Source organism: Esox lucius, chromosome 23, assembly GCF_011004845.1.
Source record: "Esox lucius isolate fEsoLuc1 chromosome 23, fEsoLuc1.pri, whole genome shotgun sequence".
NCBI classification, from domain to species: Eukaryota; Metazoa; Chordata; class Actinopteri; order Esociformes; family Esocidae; genus Esox; species Esox lucius.
In genome coordinates, this window is record NC_047591.1 from 7,040,655 (window position 1) to 7,049,228 (window position 8,574).

Genomic DNA, 8,574 nt, shown 5'->3' on the forward strand with positions numbered 1-8,574 from the left:
GCTCCCCACTGTGCTGGAGTGTGGACTCTGGACCATAGTAGGGTGACCACGTCCCGTTTTCCCCTGGACAGTCCCGTATTTCAGTCCGTATTCAGTTGTCCCGACTTATTTCGAAAAAATCATGTTTTGTCCCGTATTTTTACTTGCTCCTGTTTTTATATTGGTCCGACCTACTATCCATACGAATGTGACAGGTGTCATCAGGGTTTGCTACCACTGTCAGTCTTGAAGTTCCTTATTTTTTACGGACTATGATCCAGTCACATTTTAGTTCTCACTAGCTGCCAAGCCCAAGCACCTGTGCGCACGAAAGCCCACCTCACTCACAATCGATCCAGCACAAAAATATGACCAATGCACGGACCAGCACCACAAAGGCAGGATGACAAAATATGCTTACACTCACCAAGGCTGAGGGCTCACTAGAAGAGCAAGGTGGCACGGCGGTTCTTCCTCTGGGCAACATTTTCGATTACTTTGGGAATGAAGTCATATAGCTGCTGAATCAGCTGGCTTAGGATGGACAACATGGCCAATGCGTAGAGTCGCGGCTGTCCCATGGTATTGCGAGTGAAGGTTTTTATCCTCTTCAAGGTGAAAAAGTTCTTCTCTGACTCGGATGTCGTAAAACGTGTTGTTATAATAATTTTCAGCAGAGTGACTGTCTCAGCAAAAGCCTCCTCTAGGTTGTTCTCATGGATGGAACTTAACAGAGACAGGGCCGTCTTACCAGTGTGAAGCTCAGTGTGCCTGTACAAAGTGGTCAGCTCATATATACCTTTCCTCGTTTCCTAGAGGCCATAGTTTCACAGCACAGTCAAGCTCAGATGTAGGGAAAAATAGGACAAATTGTGGGAAGAGCGAGCTGTCAACCAGCTTGGCAGCAATCAGGTGGTCACTTTGTGAAAACCTCTGCTCCACCTGGGAGATGACTGTGTCGCATGGGCGTGGCTAGCCCCTTTTTAGGGGTGCTTCAGCACCCCTAAAAAGGAGCTCAGCACCCCTAAAACTTGGAGTAAGACATGTTGTTATTCTAACATTTTTGTTCGTCTTTGACAAGGTTAAATAATGTCCAAAACATACTCCGTAGTTTGTGGATTAAAATGTATGTGTTAAGGATGAAAATGAAAACATCCCCGCTTAGCAAATTGTGTCATCCTCTTCTCTTCTTCTACTTCTATGTACCTGCACCGCTCAGCACGACCGTCATCCAACACGAAACACACGCAGAGTGAGAACCCGTTATGTAGTGTTGTGAATCAACTAATTTGCTCCAAAGCTGTGTCTCACACTTCTTTCCTTTTACCTAGAGTTGTTCCGATTCCGAAACCATATCGGTGAGTACTGGAGTCAGTATCCTGAATCACAGTACACCTATTTTAGTCCAGCGGGTCGCCGCCGCTGTGGAGTAGCACAGGACCTGGGTGACTCGTCCATAGTCATAAACCGAGAGAAGTAGCGCCGGTTACCATGTTCTTCCGCAAGACTCATGCAGTTCTGTTTATTAACTGTTAGAGCGTGAAACAAAAACAGCAGCGCGACAAATAAACTGCGTACCTGTGCAGTGCGTAAGTGTGTCTCTGTTGTTGAAGTTTATTGTTAATTTGATACTAATTTTAACAATCGGGAGTCATGTAAACATGACATCACGTGCGTCTTTTCTGGTCAGTCATGAAAACATGAAGCCCTGGCGTTTGTACAAGAGTGAAAACAAACATATCACTGTATACCACCAGTATGTGTGAAAACACTCACTGTGGCTTTTTAAATGAATTGTTATTCATTCCTAGATTTATATCTGTTATTTTTCAGTTGTGGTTGACTATCAAACTAGACAATAAAATAAAGTTTAATGTTTTTCTTTTGCTGTATTTATTCATTCCTCACATAGAGGATTTAACCCAGGGGTGTCGAACCGGTTCCACGGAGGGCCGAGTGTCTGCAGGTTTTTGGTTCAATCGATCCAGCACAAAAATATGACCAATGCACGGACCAGCACCACAAAGGCAGGATGACAAAATATGCTTACACTCACCAAGGCTGAGGGCTCACTAGAAGAGCAAGGTGGCACGGCGGTTCTTCCTCTGGGCAACATTTTCGATTACTTTGGGAATGAAGTCATATAGTTTTCCCCCAAAATACAACTCTCCTCCACCCAGCATTACAGACAACCAAACAGGTTAGTTGGAAGTGCATTGTAATCAATTAGTTTGTTATTAACGTGAACAATTCAATTGAAAAACAAACTGAAATCTTTGAGGGGGAAAAATAAAAAATAAAAAACTCACAATAACCTGGTTGCATAAGTGTGCACACTGTTAAACTAATACTTTGTTGAAGCACCTTTTGATTTTATTACAGCACTCAAGTCTTTTTGGGTAGGAGTCTATTAGCATGGCACATTTTGACATGGCAATATTTGCCCACTGTTCTTTGCAAAAGCCCTCCAAATCTTTCAGATTGCTAGGACATCTCCTGTGCACAGCCCTCTTCTGATCACCCCACAGATGTTCACTTGGATTCAGGTGAGAGATTGGGGACAGTCCATAATGACCTCTATCTTGTTTTTTTTTTTTTTTTGTTCTTCTGAAAAGTGTTAAGCTAAAGTAACAGATAATGCAAACCCGCTATCTGTTGTTGTATCAAATTACTTATCTAGGCAATGGTCCCCTGCTTTTTTTAAATATTTTTTTTTATTTCAAACCTACAATGGAGAATACAGCTTCTCTTGTGAAAGGAATTTGTGATTTAAAAAAGTTTCTAAGCCCAATAATAATAATAATAGACATTTAAAATGACACTCCTCTCTGTGCCTTTTGATCATATCCTTAGAATCTGTAAATGGTCTCCATAACATTTTTGTGACATGACAAACAGACGTCAACTCTCCTGCTTACAATATATTTGTGTATGATTGTCAGTGCCAAGGGAAAGAGAGGGAGAAGGAGAAAGGGAAAGAGAGAGCATGCAGGAAGAACCAGGTGAGGAAACAACAACAATAAATTGACAAATAGAGAATTGTGGCAAGCAAAACAGTAACTACTCATACTCCTACACTAACTTATTGGCATTGAGTAGCCTATATTACATTTACTTTTTGTAACATTATTTTACACCACATTTTCTCATAATAAAGGAGGAGGAAAACAACAGGGAGAGTCCATAAGGGATGAGAGGGAATTGACAAGTGAAAGAAATGAAGAGACAGAGGGAGTGCAACATAGAGACCACCAAGCCAAAGCAGCAGAGACAGAAGAGAGCTGTTCAGACTTAGGGGATAAGGACACTGGTCCTAAACAGTTAAAGCTGTCTCAATAAAGTTATTTTTCAATAGACATATTTTTTTGTTTCTGTGTGAAAAGAGGGTGGGTGGTGGCAGTGGGGCTCATTGGGTGCTCAGCACCCCTAAAGCTCTGACCCTAGAATTGCCCCTGCTGTGTCGCATGCCTCCATCGCCAGCGCTGTGTTGGTTACTCGTCGGCATGGCTCGTCTGTTCCATCGTGAACCGTTGCAGCCCATTCATCAGTTTGCTTCCGCATATTCAGGATATTCTCCTTGAAACGGGTGAGCGCACTGCTAATCCCAGATGCATCGATGTTCTGTTTTTGTATAAAACATCAACGTCTTAGCAGTTAAATCTGAAAAAAACACCTTCAGGATGCTCGTCCTTGCTGAACAAACTTGCTGTAAGATCAGGTTCAGCTGGTGAGCATAACAGTGAACTGGGCATGTGGGTATGTCTCTTTCATTAACGTCTGTACCCCTCGGACGTTTCCACTCATTACAGCCGCACCACCATGAAGTCCCAGCGATCAGTTTTTCTCCCAGCTTCAGTGGTTCCAGCACACCCTTGGTGCTATTAGAGAGGCTGAGTCCAGTTTTATCTTTGACTTCCACAAACTCCAAAAACTTCTACACTCACCTAAAGGATTATTAGGAACACCTGTTCAATTTTTCATTAATGCAATTATCTAATCAACCAATCACATGGCAGTTGCTTCAATGCATTTAGGGGTGTGGTCCTGGTCAAGACAATCTCCTGAACTCCAAACTGAATGTCAGAATGGGAAAGAAAGGTGATTTAAGCAAATCTGAGCATGGCATGTTTTTTGGTGCCAGACGGGCCGGTCTGAGTATTTCACAATCTGCTCCATTACTGGGATTTTCATGCACAACCATTTCTAGGGTTTACAAAGAATGGTGTGAAAAGGGAAAAACATCCAGTATGCGGCAGTCCTGTGGGCAAAAATGCCTTGTTGATGCTAGCAGTCAGAGGAGAATGGGCTGACTGATTCAAGCTGATAGAAGAGCAACTTTGACTGAAATAACCACTCATTACTACCGAGGTATACAGCAAAGCATTTGTGAAGCCACAACACGCACAACCTTGAGGCAGATGGACTACAACAGCAGAAGACCCCACCGGGTACCACTCATCTCCACTACAAATAGGAAAAAGAGGCTACAATTTGCACGAGCTCACCAAAATTGGACAGTTGAAGACTGGAAGAATGTTGCCTGGTCTGATGAGTCTCGATTTCTGTTGAGACATTCAGATGGTAGAGTCAGAATTTGGCGTAAACAGAATGAGAACATGGATCCATCATGCCTTGTTACCACTGTGCAGGCTGGTGGTGGTGGTGTAATGGTGTGGGGGCGGTTTTCTTGGCACACTTTAGGCCCCTTAGTGCCAATTGGGCATCGTTTAAATGTCACGGCCTACCTGAGCCTTGTTTCTGACCATGTCCATCCCTTTATGACCACCATGTACCCATCCTCTGATGGCTACTTCCAGCAGGATAATGCACCATGTCACAAAGCTCGAATCATTTCAAATTGGTTTCTTGAACATGACAATGAGTTCACTGTACTGAAATGGCCCCCACAGTCACCAGATCTCAACTCAATAGAGCATCTTTGGGATGTGGTGGAACGGGAGCTTCGTGCCCTGGATGTGCATCCCACAAATCTCCATCAACTGCAAGATGCTATCCTATCAATATGGGCCAACATTTCTAAAGAATGCTTTCAGCACCTTGTTGAATCAATGCCATGTAGAATGAAGGCAGTTCTGAAGGTGAAAGGGGGTCAAACACAGTATGGTGTTCCTAATAATCCTTTAGGTGAGTGTATGTCTCTGTATTGTCAGTCAACATATATCGCAACACAACCACCTTTTAATTTACAGGAGACATCAGTTTCATCTGCTTGTATGGTAACAAATGATGTCTCGTCCACTTGCTTGGCTATCTCCTCCCTGTACACTTCATACACAGTCTACAGTTCGTTATGTACAGTGCTAGATGTCCCTTTGAAGATGGGGTGAGAGTCAGCACCTCTGAAGTCTCGAAATGCATCTGAATATTACAGGATTCGGGGAGTCCACCAACTCATCGTGCCCCCGCAGTGCGGTTTTACATGTTCCACACAGTTTAATACGTTTTCTTCCACCTGTTTGTTATGCTGCTCAATGGAGTGCCTGTATGCACTGTCAACTTGGGCTGCGACATTTACCCTTCCAAGTAAGCCCAATTTCACAGCATTGTCCAGATGACTCCCGCTGGTCTCATGTTTTGCAATCCTCTCAGAAAGATGTTTCAAATCTTTGTAACCCGTCCTCAACCAAGTACCATCTCCTGGTCTCCACCAAATAGCAGACACGGAAAACAGAAGAGTGCTAACCGTTAGCCATTTTTACTTCAAAAACCACTCCACGTTAAACCCGCAGTTACTATTACCAGCAGTTTAAGTGATGACAATATCCTGTGGCTGATGGGCACCCACATTCACGCTTAGCCTATGGCCTACTACTGCGAACTCGAATCGTCAGAACGCAGTCTGAAGCAGCAAGGCAGGAAGCAATGAACATGAAATAAAATCCTAACACAAATGATATGCAATTTAGAAAGATGCTATATTCATAGATAATAAATTATAGGAAGTAATCATCGAGAAATTAAAATAACAATTGTGTTGCAGTTCTTTCTGTTGACAAATTTATTTATAAAGCCCTTTTACATCAGCAGTTGTCACAAAGTGCATTTACAAAAACACCCAGCCTGAAACCCCAAGGAGCAAACAACAACAGTGTAGAATTTCAATGGATAGGAAAAACTCCCTAAAGGCCAACATTTAGGAAGAAACCTAGAGAGGAACAAGGCTCGGGTGACTTGCACATCTGTGAAGGCACCATTAATGCCGACCAATATATCCAGGTTTTGGAGACGCACATGTTGCCATCCAGATCAAGTCTTTTTCAGGGAAGGCCTTGCTTATTTCATCAAGACAATGCCAAACCACACTCTGCACATATTACAACAGCATGGCTCTGTAGTAAAAGAGTCCAGGTGCTAAACTGTCCTGACTGCAGTCCACACCTGTCACCAATTGAAAACATTTGGCGCTTTATGAAATGAAAAATACGACAAAGGAGACCCCGAAGTTTTGAGCAGCTGAAATCCTACATCAAGCAAGAATGGTAAAACATATCATCTTCAAAGCTACAGCATTGGTGTCCTCAGTTCCAAACGCTTACAGAGTTAAAAGAAGAGGTGATGTAAGTGGTTAACATGCCCCTGTCCCAAAATATTTGAAACATGTTGCTGGCATCAAATTAAAAATGGGCATGTATATTTCCAAAAACAGTAACATTTCTCAGTTTTAACATTTGATATCTTGTATTTGTACTATTTTCCATTAAATATAGGGATAAAGGATTTACACATCATTGCATTTCTTTTATATTTGCATTTTATACAGCCTCCCAGTGTTTTTTGGAAACAGGCTTATATATTTATCTTGTTTGTGGGTAGCTGAATAATGTTAAATGAACAATATTCACTGGAGGACTCCCCCCATCATCAATCCACTAGGATTGTCAAAATTTTATCTCACTACGATTGACCTCTTTACAAATAGGTTTGATTCAGGTAAGCACTGAATAAGTCTGCTATCTATCGATCACTAGCTAGCTTGCTTACTTGCATGTAATCCGTTCTTGTGGGTCTTCTCAGTTGCGAATTACAAACGAATTTATGAAAAAATGCTGACCGCGAGATTTTGACACTAGTGGGCCATGGTGGCCGTAGGGCAGTGGTTGCCAACCAGGGGTACTAGGACCCCTGGGGGTACTTAGCCTCTCCACAGGGGGTACTTGAAAACACTCATGACACCATAGACTTACTGGTGAAATGAACATGAGGGGGTACTCCAAGCATTGCAAAATCTTTTTGGGGGTACAGTAACTAAAAAGGTTGGGAGCCACTGCCGTAGGGCATACAATGATTTTCGGGGCATTACGGCCAGAGCGAAGGTTACTGCGGCCAACCTAGCCGACTCTTTAAAATACTGGGTCAAACTAACCGCTCAAAAAAAAAAATTGTGTGCGCGGCTCTACCATAGTATTCGTGAAAGCACTGAAAAGCAATCTGGGTCGCTAGACATAATATGCGTGTCTTTATCGGTTACATTTTTTTTATTTCTAGATACATTAATGCAATAAACATTTCCGAAGATACAATGTAGTAAGAATTGGTTTAGTTATACATCTGATACAACCTCAATTCCCATAATTAGATAACGATTACACTTGATTTGTGTTAAGGTAGGACCCCTCTGTGTACACGACATAAAAAGCAATTTTACTGTAGAATTTTGGAGAAATTGAAAGGTATATTGCATCTTCAAATTCAGGCCTAGTCTAAAACAGTCCAATTATTACAGATGATTTGCAGAATAATGGATAAATAAGGATATGGGAATAAATTAATTTTCCACAAGCTGTTGCCAGTCAGGATTCTAACTGTCCTTGCTTTATTGTTTTACTGTGAGTAAATGTTTTTCTTCTTAATTCTCACTATGTAGTTGTAGTGTGCTATGCCACCATTCATTATCTTATTGGACACATATGTATCTATAAAATTAAATAACTCTACCAATTGCTGCTAGTTCACACCATGCTTGCCATATCCAATGTTCAATAATGCTAACCAGATTGCTTTTATATCATTAATACTACCAGATTGCTGCTAGTTTACAGTACTCTGCTGTTAGTGTACAGTGTTATGTATATATATATTTTTTTAAATTATTTTAGTAGCTTAACTCTCACTATGTAGATGTTGGGTGCCATGTCACAGGAATTTCATTGTGCAGGATGACGCTGTGTTGTTCGGTGCATTTGACAAATAGACCTTGAAACAACTTGAAACAACAAGGATTGCCAGCATTGATCTGATTGGTCAAAAGATGAACCTGTGAAGGAAAGATCTGAAATGGGCCCTTTGGTAAATGCAGCCTAAGCCGCTAATCGCAGTAAAAACAGCCCACTGACTCAAACAGCCCAATGACCCTCCCCCACCACCTGAAATACACTGTGTAGACATCAACCTCTGGTGGAACAAACTACAGGAGAAATAACAAACAGCTTTATTGCTCTTAGGGTCATAGCAGATATTCATCATCTGTAAAATATATAATCCATATTCACACTAACATTTTCACAGATATTACATTTCTTTCAGAATCAAAAAATAAAACAGCTGTCTGCAATGGCACTCAGGGTTTAGACACAG